Source organism: Aedes albopictus, chromosome 3, assembly GCF_035046485.1.
Source record: "Aedes albopictus strain Foshan chromosome 3, AalbF5, whole genome shotgun sequence".
Taxonomy (NCBI): Eukaryota; Metazoa; Arthropoda; class Insecta; order Diptera; family Culicidae; genus Aedes; species Aedes albopictus.
The window spans coordinates 152,225,275-152,239,236 of record NC_085138.1 but is presented as its reverse complement, the minus strand read 5'-3'; positions in this window follow the sequence as shown (position 1 = coordinate 152,239,236).

Here is a 13,962-nt window from a genome sequence, read left to right as displayed (position 1 = left end):
ATACAAAAACAACCCGAAGAGAATTGTTGAAATTTCGTAGCCGAACCCAGTAGATAGTTTGCTAGGTTGTACAGTGTTGAATTCCATTTGATTTGAAATGCAGAGATTTCAAGGCGGCCGGCATGTTTAGGCCTAGTAATATCAACCCTTCTGGCAGCACGGACGAGTTCCACAGAGCTTTATCACTAGTGGTCTCGTTTTATCATTCGTAGATTGATCCCTTCCTTATCACTGCTAGCAGGTAGAGTAATAGGAGCGATCGGCTCTAGATCGTATGCGATACTCACCACTGTCCCTCGGTATTACTGTGCATACCGGGCAGTAGTAAGTTGAAAATGCATCGTGCGCGAGATCGCATCGAATAGATTGTTGTACCTACCGAGCAATAAATCACGTCGTTTGAGTTTTAATAAACAGTAGTGTAGTCATTGCAAATTACGTCGCGTGTTTTTTAGTTCGAAGAACGAAAGTGCCTACGTGTCCGAAGGATTTCTCCGCGAGCCGGTCCGAATCGTGTACAGAGTCCTTTCAGGAATTTCTGTAGAAACTATTCTAGTGATTTCTCCATGAATTCCTACAATGGTTCCTCACGATTTTTTCCTACGAATTCCTTCAGGAATTCCTCGCGAAATTTCTTCAGAAATTTCTCCAGGGATACCTCCAAATATTCCTCAATTGATTTTTTCCACAAATTTAACCAGGATTTTTCCACCAGGAACTTATGCAGAGGTTTCTCCTGAAATAAGTCACAAATTTGTCACGAATTCCTCCAGGAATTCAACCAAGAATTTCTCAAGGGATACTTCCAGGAACTTCTCTATGATTTTGTCCAGAAAATCCTCAAGGGATGCCTTGAGAAATTCCTCCAGGAATCCAGGGAATTCTCTAGGAATTCATCTTGGCATTCCTCCAGGAATTCCTCCGGTACTAGCTTTCCTCCAGGAGTTCGTCCAAGAATTCCTCCAAGAATTTTCCAGAGATTCTTCCAAGAACTTTTCTAGAGATTCTTCCATGAACGTCTCCAGAGATTCCTACAGGAATTCCTCCAGAGATTCTTCCAAGAATTTCTTCAAAAATTTGTTCAGAGATTCCTCCCAGAATTCTTTCAGAGATTTCTGCAGGAGTACATCAAGATATTTCTTCGCAAGATTCCTCAAGTAATTCATCCAGAATTTTCTTCAGGGATTACTCTTGAAATTGCGCCGTGAATTCTTTCAGAAATTTCTCCAGAGATTCATCCAAGAATTCCTCTAGGGATTCATCCAAGAATTCCTCTAGAGATTCCTCCAGGAATTTCTTTAGAAAATTTCCAGGAATTCATCCACGGATTCTTGTCGATATTCCCAAGAAATGCATCCAAGAATTCCACCACGGATGTATTCAGGAATCTTCTCCAGGCATTCCTTCAGGCATTCCTTGCGGAATTTCTCCAGGAATCCCTTAAGGAACTCCTCGAGGTATTCCTCCAGGAATGATTCCAGGAGCTCCTTCGAGATGCTTTCCAGGAATTCCTCCAAGAATACCTCCAGGAATTCCGCAAGAGTTTCCTCTGGATTTATCCAGAGATTCCTTCAGGGATTGCTTCAAGGATTTCTTAAGGAATTCCTCAAGGAAATTCTAGAAATTTCTCTAGGAATTTCTCCAGCAAATTGGCCAGGGATTCCTCTAGGAATGCTTCCAGGGAATCCCACTTCGGATTCCTTCGGAAATTCCCCCAGGGACTCAAAAAGGACATTGACAAAACGCGCGACATGAGACGAAACATAACACTTATAGTTCTTACAATCGTCAAGATATTAAAATTTACCTTTCGTCGACCGGTTTCGGCAAGTGTTTTGATTCGTCTCACGTCGCGCGTATTGTGGATGTCGTTACTGTTCTTACGTTGGCACAAATCACGAAAATTTGATAACTCAAAAAGGAGTTGTTCTAGGAATTCTTCCTCCAAGAATTCTTTCACGGATTCCTCCAGGCATTACTCCTGGAATTCCAGCACGGATTTCTTCAAAAACTCCTCCAGAGATCCATCCATGAATCCCTCCACTAATTTATCCAGGAATCTCCTCGAAGCATTCCTTCAGGCATGCCTTCAGGCATTCCTTAAGGCATTCCTTCAGGCATTCCTTCAGGCATTCCTCCAGGCATTCCTTCCGGAATTTCTCCAGGAATTCCTTCAGAAACTCCTCGAGGTATTCCTCCAGGAATTCATCCAGGAATGATTCCAGGAGCTCTTTCAAGATTTTTTCCAGGAATTCCTCCAAGAATACCTCCAGGAATTCCGTAAGAACTTCCTCCAGAAATTCTTTCAGGAATTTCTCGAGGGGTTTATCCAGATTCCTCTAATAGTTGCTTCAGGAATTTCTTCAAGGATTCCTCCAGGAATTCCTCAACGAAATTTAAAAAATCCCTCTAGAAATTTCTTCAGCAATTTGTCCAGGGACTCATCCAGGAATTCTTCCAGGGGATTCCTCCAGGCATTTCTCCTGGAATTCCAGCACGGATTTCTTTAAAAATTCCTCCAGAGATCCATCCAGGAATTCCTTCAGGGATTCCCCCTGAGAATTAATTTAAGGATTCCGTCAGGAATTTGGTCAAGAAGCTCTTAGGGGATTCCTCTAGGCATTATTTCAGGCATTCCTCCAGTGATTCCTCCGCGAATGCCTCCAAAGATTCTTCTAGGCATTCCTCCAGGATTTTTTTTAGAAATTTCTCCAGGAGTTCGTCCACGGATTCTTGCCGAAATTCCTTAGGAATGCATCCATGAATTCCTCCACAAATTTACCAAGGAATCTCCTCCAGGCATTCCTCCAGGCATTACTTCCAGGAATTCCTTCAGGAACTCCTCGAGGTATTCCTCCAGGAATTCATCCAGGAATGATTCCGAGATCTCTTTCAAGATTTTTTCCAGGAGTTTCTCCAAGAATACCTCCGTTAGAATTTTCAGGAATTCCTCGAGCTATTTATCCAGAGATTTCTCTAATAATTGCTTCAGGAATTTCTTTAAGGATTCTTCCAGGAACTCCTCAACGAAATTTAAGAAATTCCTCAAGGAATTTCTTCTGCAATTTGTCCAGGGATTCCTCCAGGAATGCTTTCAGGGAATTCCACTTCGGATTCCTTCGGAAATTCCTCCAGGGACTCATCCAGGAATTCTTCAGGAGATTCCTCCAAGAATGTTTTCACGGATTCCTTTAGGCATTTCTCCTGGAATTCCAGCACGGATTTCTTTGAAAAAAAAAACCCCGGAGATCCATCCAGGAATTCCTCCAGGGATTCCTCCGAGAATTATTTTAAGGATTCCGCCAGGAATTTGATCAGGAAGTTCTCAAGGGATTCCTCCAGACATTATTTCAGGAATTCCACCAGTTATTCCTCCTCGAATTCCTCCAGAGATTCCTTTTGGGATTTCTCCGGGATTTCCTCCAAGAATTCCTTTGAGAGATCCTCCAAGCATTCCTCTAAGAACTGCTCCGGAAATTTCTTCAGAGACTCTCCGTGCATTTGCCCAGGAATTCTTCCAGGAATCCCTTCAGTGGTTTCTGCAGAAATTCCTCCAGGAAATACCTCAGGAATTTCTCTTATGATTCCTGTAGAATTTCCTCTCGAGATATGTTCAAACATGATTCAGAAGTGTCAAAATTTTCTGCAGGTTTTTTATTATTAAATCGCAGATTTCGAGAGGAATTACATCAGCGATTTGTCTTGGAATTCTCTAACTCAATTATACAGGGAATGCATACATGTTGCAGATAATGGATCACTAAAATAACTAAAACGGCCGCTATGAAATGAACAAATAGCGCCACAGTAGTCTTATGTGATTGACATAACTCGACTGCTGTCACTGTGTTACAACAGTCCATAAACGGTGGCGCTTTTGTTTTGGAGTGGTGAGTAGCGGAAAAGTAGGCTTCAATGATCAATTCTCCACGAAGTCATCCAAAAATAATTTCCCAAATTTCTCCAAGATACCCTTTAGGAGTTCATCCACGGATTTATGCAGGAATCTTTCCATAAATTCATTCAAGAATGTATTTCATTCGAAGGAATTCCTTCCCAAGTAACACAGAAAACATCTTTTGAAATTGGATTTTCAAAAGATGTATTATATATGAATTATTAGAGAAATTTGTAACATCTTTAGTTGAAAACATGTTCTTACCAAGTATTGCAACAACAAGCTGAAAAATAATACCATCAACATATTTGGAAGTTGGTTTTACGTCTAAAATACCTGACCTATACAAGTTCGGAAACGTATAATTTTTTGTTGTAATGACGTGTTATGTCAAACATCAGTAGAACATATTTTTACCAAACAGTTCGATCACGTTAGTTTTACGTTGAAAGTACGTTGAAGGTACTAGTAATTGCATTTCTTGAATTAAGATGTTTATTCTTGTGTTTAATGATATGTTCTCAACACTTTATCATCGCTTTTTTGGCGATATGCTTTCCTACTCCAATATTGGCTGTAAATAATGTATAATGTCATTTTTGGTTCGCGATTACTGATGAAATTAAGCACTTGGTAGCCTGGAAAGTTGTCACTATGTAATTGGTATATGATCGGTGATGGGAAATCATCCAAACTATTTTGAAAACGTAATAATCAGCTTCTCATTCACTCGCGGTTATTTATTTGATTTAATTCGTGTACTTACTTGTAATATACTCTCGTTTCGGCTCATAGATTCAACGATAAACGAAACTATGCTCTAAAAACCAAATCCCCAAGATTGTCAATTGGTATGTTTGTTTTGATTTACCTATCTACATGTCTTGTTATATTATGGTCGAAAATAAGTAAACAATACCTTGTTACAACTTTTTCGGCTTGATGTTTAAAATACTTCAAAATGATGTTATTCCAAGGTAATTTGACAACAAATAAAGTAATATGTTATTAGGATGTTTGATGGATGTAGTTTGAACGAACTACAGACATCACTTTTCATTAGGTAAGGCATGATCATCAATTCAAGATGAAATTACAGTGCCTACTAAAAAACATACTTTTTTCGTATTAGATGGATATGTTTTGTTTTTTTTTTTTTGCTGTATTATCAGAAAGATACAATTTGCAAGTTATTGGTATGCTCTATTATAAAAACTATAACATAATAAATATATGTTTTGAAAATATTTTTAATTCCACATTTTTTTAACGGCACTGTATTGGGATGCCACCATGTTGCCTTCAAGTAATCTCGAGTGAAAAGTATTCCCAAAGCACAAAAAACATACGGAATATTTGTATTATTAAATATCAGATTGAAAGCGCATGAATTTATGGTGCATGAAAACGTTCATTTCACCATAAATCTGTGTCCGCACAAAAGATCTGGTCATGTTACTGGACAATGGCTACATGATTATTTTATATTTTAAAGTCATTAAAAAGTGGCAAAATAATGTTTAGACATCATCGATTCGTGAGAGAGGAGCTGGAAGTAGAAAAGTTGTTTTTTTTGGAGCTGTCAAATATTATCGAATAATTACCATTTGGCTTACAACTTACTTCCTGCTAACATGATCGCAACAAGAAGGTATGATGATGATGATGATGATGATGGTCCCGCCACATACCCCTACAAAGGTTTGAGCTAGACGATATATCTTTAAGATAATTATTAATTATGATCAATGAAATCAGATTTGCAAACTAAATACGGTCTGATTCTTTTCACAGATATAAACAACATTATAATTTGTCATACTGTACAGCAAAAACATAAATTTCGAAATACTGCTGCTCTCATCTACAGATGTTTGCAAGCGTTACTAGTGATCATGAAAGATCAGAAAATCAAAAATATTGCGAGGATTGATAACGTTCGCGCGATGTCAAAACAGTCGGCAATATTCTCATTCTCATGAAATTCCCGACATTCAACTAGACAACTCACTACTAATCTACAGAATCCTTCAACAGTAGAAATATTCCATATGATAAATAAATACTAAAATGTCATTTATACCTGTCACCGCGCGCGAGACTCAAACTTTTGTAGACTACACAAAATAAATTCAGTTAATAATACTACGTCAACAAATATAAAATCCATCATCATCATCGGGGCGACCATTATAGTTTGTTCGTGCCTCCTATTACAAAATATAAATTGTCCACAAAAATATCCGTTGGTAAACTTCGTCAAGATACAAAATCTAGTCAAGAATAAAAAGTCAACAGAGTAGCTGTTCAAAAAGCAGCTTTTACGTGTGAAATACATAGTCTCTTAAACTGTGATAGGGTTGCTGCATTCGTGATGTGGTCAGGCATCGAATTGAAAACATTTATGCCTTTATAATACAAGGAATTTTGTGAAGCACCATGCAAAAAGTAGGGTGTTCGTATTTGATCCGCGTTTCTAGTGTTATAACTATGAATGTCACTTCCTCTTTCAATTCGATCACACAAATATCTAGGCAACATACCATTCTTTAACTTAAAAATGAACACCAACGTTAGATAGACAATTCTTTGCTTCACTGACAGCCACTGAAGGGCGTCCAACAAAAAAGTTGAGGAAGTGAATCTGTTACATCTTAAAATCAATCGCATTATTTTATTTTGCAAACGCTGTAGCCTTGATATTTGTGTTTCATTAGCTAAAAACAAAATGGATGGACAGAACTCAATGTGCGGAGAAATGATTGATTTGTACAACTGTATTTTACTTGCAATAGTCAAATCGTTTTTTAATCGACATAGAATACCATACTTTTTGGCTATTTTCTTGATGACATTGTCGATGTGAGCGTCAAACTTTAGTCTGTCATCAATAATCACGCCAAGATATTTAATTTCGCGCACGCGATCAATTGTCTCACCATCAATTTCTACAGAGACTTCATAATTTACTCGATTCCGCGATATTACCATGAATTTAGTTTTACTTATATTCAATTTCAACTGTTTGTACTTCAACCATTTACTCAGAGAACGTAAATCTGCATTCATTTGTGAAACGGCTTCCCCTAAATCTTTGGCTGCAATGAATATAACGGTATCATCAGCAAAAAGATTAATATCGCAAAATCGTAAGACTCGCCGCATGTCATTTATGTACATAATGAATAAAACGGGCCCTAATACACTCCCCTGTGGTACGCCAAGGCTGTTCGCCACGGGGCTCGAAATTGAATCATTGAAAGCAGTCCGTTGGGCTCTGTCACACAAATAGCTTTCGAACCATCTGTATGCAGAACCCGCAAATCCAAAGCGCTTTATTGTTTGCAACAACAAGGGCCGAGAAATTGTTTCAAAAGCGCGTTTCAGATCCAAAAAAACAGCAACAATCGTATCTTTGCGCTCTAATTTTTCTTTCCATTTTGCTAGCACCAGATTTAATGCGGTTTCACAGGAATGACCTTCCCGATATCCCGATTGTTCTGGTACTAGCAAATCAAAACTATTTAAATATGCTAACAGCTGGCCTTTAACAACAAGTTCTAAAATTTTCTCTAAAGTGTGCAACATGTTGATGGGACGAAACTCTTCGGCTTTAATCGTTCCAGCAACTTTTTGAATGGGAATCACTAATGATTCCTTCCAAACGTGCGGCACGTGCCCAGTTTGTAACGATTCATTAATTAGGTCCAGCAGATTGTGTCCGATGACATCAAAGCAATCCTGTATAACTCTCGCATTTACATTGTCTACGCCAGCCGTTTTGCCCATAGAAAAGCAAATATTTTTCAATTCTTCCAAAGTTATTGGGTGAAAAGATTCAAATCTACTGTTATTACTAATTGGCTGTTTTAATTCGTCAGGCTCATCTACTAATTCAATTGATTGATTAATAGATGAAACACTATCGACGAAATATTCATTAAATCTACACGCTATAACTTGTTCAGACTCTTCTAGTGTGCCGTTGAAGGTTATGGACCGCGGTTTACAATTACTAGGTTTTAACAAAGATTTCAAAATTTTCCATAACTCTTTGCTGTTGTTTTGATGATGATCAATTTTCCTCTGAATATACTCGCATCTAGTTTGTTTAACCAGTTGCGAGTATTTATTACGCACGACCTTGTACCTTTTCCAATTGCTATAATTTTCTCTTCTACGCCATTTTTTATACAGTTTGTCTCTATTGCGTTTAAGGCGCAAAAGATCCAAATTGTACCAGCTGTTCGAGTTTTTAATTGAAACTAATTTTTGTTCGACTAATTGATTGGTACAAGTTTTCAAGACGTCAGTTAAAACAGCTGATTTATGATCTAAAGAACCGCCGTTTGCATGAAAATCCACATGTCTTGCGACGAGACTCGAAACTGCTTGTTTCGAATATTTCTTCCAACACTTAAATTTCACAAGATCATTATCCTCGCTACTAGATTCGTTAATATTGATAACTAAAGTTTCATGGTCAGTAAGTTTTAAATCAGAATTTGCAACGACACTAACAGAATCAAAATTTGAATATACATGGTCAATCAAAGTTTTACTGTGTTGGGAAATACGCGTATAAACATTTACTGTCTGTTTCAAATTAAAAAAGTCAGCTAACCGTTTCAAATGATTCGAATTCGGATTGTCACACCAATTGATATTAAAATCTCCAGCAAGTATATTTAATTTACTATAATCTAAGAATACCTCAAGCCAGTTTTCTAAAATTTCAATAAATCGCTGGTCATTTGAACTGGGAGAGTGATATAAAACACCATAATTACCGATCCTCATGCCACGTACAACCGCAATGCCTAAGAACCAATTTCCTTCACAAACCTCGTTCAATTGAAGCTTGTATTGAACTGATTCTTTGACATAAATAGCAACTCCGCCAGTATGTCTCGAATGTGATACACAGGCAGCCACATTATATCCCGGAATACTATACTGATCAAAAGCATTTACATCAACAATATGCGTTTCAGACAGACAGGTATTTTCGAAGTTGTTGGATAGTTCTGAAATACATAATATGATGTTCTGACGATGTATCGAAAAACATCTTCAATAACATCAAAGATGTTGTATAATCCGCCATTTTTTGCGCTTTTTTGGTGGTATAAGTGTATGAATTTTAGTTTTTCGTATTCTTGGCCTAACATGAGTATTTGTATGAAGCGTGTATTTTATACATTTATATAACATAATGTGTTACTTGGGTTCCGAAATTCATCATGCGATTCTTTCAGGAATACATCTTGATGTTTTGCCTTTCTCGTACACTAAGTGTTCATCAAATCGCATATACCAATCAACTCAGTTTGACGAATTGAGATGATGTCTGTATGTGTGTTTGTATGTATGTCTGTGCAAAAAATAAGTTCACTCATTTTTAAGGCACTTCCCATTGGCCGATTTTACGAATTAGAGCTCGAATCGAACCGGAATTTTACCGCATTGTTTGCTATTGAAAATGGTCCGGATCGGCCAATGCGTTCCGGAGTTATGGCCATTTCAGTGATTCGGACCAGCACCGGTAAAACTGGTCGTATATAAATTTGAACCAAGCAACATCAAACTAAGGCGATTTTTATAACCTCTATCATTGGTTGAGTTGTGTGCGAAGTTCAACACTAGAGATCAGAAATTCCACGATGTCGGCCCACAATTCAAGATCACAGCCTAATAATTAAGATGGCAGCTCAAAATGTAAGATGGAGGCTCAAAATTGAAGATGGAGTTTATTTGATGGAGTTTTAAGCTCTAAAACCATGCAATATGGGTATATTTGGTATGGAAAAGATGCACAAAGTCCAAAAATTACGACCAGATTATCCAAGATGGCAAACTTAAATCCAAGATGGAGGCTCTACATTCAAGATGGCAGCTTTTTATTATTTTTTTCAACTATTTGGTATGGGAAAGAATGCCGGACTTCAAAAATGGCGGCCAGAATACACAAGATGGTGGACTAAAATCTAAGATGGCGGCTCAAAATTCAAGATAGCGACTGATTAATTGAGTTTTAGGCCCTAAAACCACGCAATATGGGTATATTTGGTATGAGGAAGAAGTCCAGATTCCAAAAATGGCGTCCAGAATATACAAGATGGGATTGCCGGGGGTCGTGGCGTAGTGGTCATACGTTCGCTCCATAAGCGGATGGTCGTGGGTTCGGTCCTAGCCCCAGCTTTTGCAATTTTTCGTCAGTTGCTCTTCCCCCTAGAGCAGCTGACACCTGACCCTCTTCTGAGCTTACCTATAGCTCTAAAGGTCTGTCCATAAACTACATAGACTCTTAGGGGGGACTAGGAGGAGGGAGGTCTGGACAAAGTTTACGCCCCATACAAATTTCGAAAAATTTGTATGAATGAAAATCTACGAGGGGGAGGGGGGTTCTGAGTTGGACAAAGCAAACAACAACCAGTTCGATATAATAGATATGATGAATAATAGAATACATTTAGGCGTTGCACAAAAAGTGTTATTGCAGCTGCCAATCGGAATCGCTCATGTAGTGCCCAAGTGGACAAAAGAGCTGTAAATAAAGTTATTTAGCTAAGAATAAAAAACAAATATTTAAGATCGCGGTGTAAAATCCAGGATGGCGGCTCCTAATTCAAGACGGCGGCTAGTTATTGGTGTTTTAAGCTCTAAAACCATGCAATATGGGTAAATTTGGTATGGAGAAGATGACTGGAATCCAAAAATGACGACCAAAATATCTAAGGTGGTGGCTCCAAATTCAAGATGGCGGTTGTTCTATGGAGTTATAGGCCTTGAAACTATGCAATATGAGTATTGGGTATATTCAATATGGAGAATATGTCCGGAGTCCAAAAAGTGTGGCCAGAATAATCAAGATGTCGATCTAAATTCTAAGATGGCGTCTCAAAACTCATGATGGCGGCTATTCAATGGTGTTTTGGGCTAATAATTTATTCAAAGAGGGTGTACTTGATATGGAGAGGATTTCCTGAGTCCAAATATGGCATCCAGAATATCCAAAATGGTGGCTGTTTAATTGAGTTTTAGGTTCTAAAACCAGTCAAAAATGTCGATCAGGATTTGAAGGATCCTGAATAAATGAATACAGGAGGAATCCTTACAGGAATTTCGGAAGGATCCTTACAAGAATTCCAGAGGAATCCTAATAGGAACTCTGGAGGAATTCTAATAAGAGTTCCCAACAGGAAATCCGGTGTAATCCTGAGAGTTTCTGGCAGGAGTTACACGGGAATCTTGGCAATAATTCCAGTAGAATCTTGAATTTCTATGGGAATCCTGACGTGAATTCTATCAAAATCCAGGCAGTAGATCTAGCGTAATCCTAATAGGGGTTCCAGAGGAATCCAGAGGAAAATCCTGCTGGAATTCCGAGGGAGTCCCGACAGGGATTCCGGGGGAGTCCCGACAAGGATTCCGTGTTAGTCCCGACAAGGATGCCAGGAAAATGCTGACCGGATTCCTACTGGAATCCCTGTCAGAATTCCAACTGGAATCCTTGTCAGGATTTCCACTGATCATGATTTCCACTCAGGCCCGGATTGAGGATTGTGCGGCCCAGGGCCGGAGCGGATATAGAGGCCCTTCGTAGATACACATGCAATGAACAAAAAAGTTTCTCTCTGTTTTTGAGCAGAACTTGAGCAAAATTAACAATACATTCAATGTTTAGCAAGCAAAATGGTTTTTGTGGGAGCCCCTAAAATGTGGGGGCCCGAGACCCTGGCCCCCGCCCTTCTCTAAGATCTGGCCCTGTTTCCACTGGAATTCTTGCCAGAACTCAAGAAGGAATCTTTGTCAGGATTTGCACAGGATTTCTTGTCAGGATTCTCACTGAAGCACCTACAAGGAACCCTCTGAAATTCCTATTAGGATTACCCTGAAATTCCTTCCAAGATTTTAATTGAATCCCTGCCAGAAATCATCTGGAATTGCTGCCAGGTTTCTACTGGAATTTCTACCAGAATACCGCTAGAATTTCTGCCAGGGTTCTGTTGAAATTATTGCCAAGATTCCCGTAGAATTCCTGTCAGATTTGCGCAGGAATCCCTGCCCTGATATTCCTGGAATCCCTGTCAGGATTTTTCCTGTAATCTCTGTCAAGTTTCTTGTTAGGTCTCCTTCAGAATTCTTGTTAGGATTTCACCGGAATGACTCTCAAGATTACACAGGATATCCTGTTGAGATATTTCCGGAAATCCGGTTAGCATTCCTTCGGAACTCTTATTAGAATTCCTTCAGAATTCCTATTAGGATTGCTCTGGAATTCTTGTTAGGTTTCTATCAAAATTTCTGTTAGGATTCCTCCGGAATTTCTTTCAGAATTTATCCGAAATACCTGCCAGGATTCCTCTAAAATTCCTGTCAGGAGTTTTGCAGAATTTCTGTCAGCATTTTCCTGTTATCCCTGCCAAGCTTCCCCTGCAATACCTGTCAATATACTCCAGCTGTTTCTGACAGGATTTTTCCCGGAATTCCTATTAGGATTCCCCTCGAAATCCCTGTCAGAGTTTCTCTGAAATTCCTGTCAGGATTTTACTGGTATCCCTGTCAGGGTTCTTCTGGTGTCCCTCTGTAAGCACCGCATACCATCACCAACATCTCATTCTATAAAGTTGGTAACGTCAAATTTAAACATTACTCTACAAAAATATTAGCCGGATTTAGAGTGATATTTTCACTAAAATTATAAATATAGGGTGGAATAGATTAAAATGGGCTAAAACTCAGCTCCGCATACCATCACTGCCTTCCAATTATGTTAAGATGAAACATCAAGTTTGTACATTTACTGCACAAAAAAAATCATCAGCATGGGATTTGGGGGGTAATTTTTATTAAAATTATTAATATAGGGTAACATAGGGTAAAATGGATCATTTCTTGAACTCAGCAGCCCATCTCATCACTGCCATCCAATTCAGATAACATTAAATTGGTCGATTACTTTGTAAAAAAAATCTATAAAACTAATTTTTAGAGATCTGTTTTAAAATAACTTATATAAGGTGATATGGGGTAAAATGGGCCATTACTTAAATATGTCACAGCATGACCCCATCATCATTCAGTGCTGTAGAGCTGATAACATATTACTTGTTCAATCATAAGCTTAAATTATGGCAGCATTTGAAGCTATAGACGTTATATTCACCAATACTACTAATATAGGGTGAAATGGGGTAAAATACGCCACTTCTAGGACATGGCATGGCATGATGTCATCGTCATTCAAGTTTATGGATATAATAGCATGAAATTTGTTCATTCATGTACAAAAAATCTGAATCAATTGAAATTATAGGCATACAATCATTAAACCTATAAATTTAGGGTGAAATAAGGCAAAATGGGTCACTTATTAGGCTCATCACTGCATGAACTATTCATCACTCTATTCTGAAAACAAAATAGTACCATATTCATCAATTTATTTACATTAAAATTAGCGGCGTGCAGGGTTATGACAATATATCCATTGAAAACGGCTAATTTAGGGTAAAATGGGGCAAAATGAACCCCTTCCCGAGGTCTGCACAAGATGAAACCATCACCATTCGATTGATAGGCCCATTTTCCATGGAAAATGCATTAGTTGGAGTTTCAAAACCAGCGGCTTCTAAATAAGTCCGATTAGGGGCCCGTTTCTGCCCACTGTGGGTGGGTTTATTAGAGCTGTCATCAACTCTGTACGGTATTGACCATCGCTTCGATACGACCTTAAGCAATTGTCGCCTTTGATTACGAGCAGAAGGGATTGGCATCCTTACCAGACGAAAGTGAGTAAAAGTAGCCATCAACGACGAAGCCGAGAGCGAAGTTAACGAAACAAACACAGGAAGATGAGGGTTTTTGAGCAGAAAAAAGCAATGCAGGCGGTAATGCTGCAGTATAACCGCAGCAATACGTGGAACGATACGAAAAAAGCACTATTAGCAGACCCATCTCTGTCGGATGAATAAAAAAATGCCTGGTGGAGGAAACGAAGTGTGAGCGAATGGAAGTACAATGAGGTAATTGAAAGGTGGAAGCAGCACTTCACCAATCGG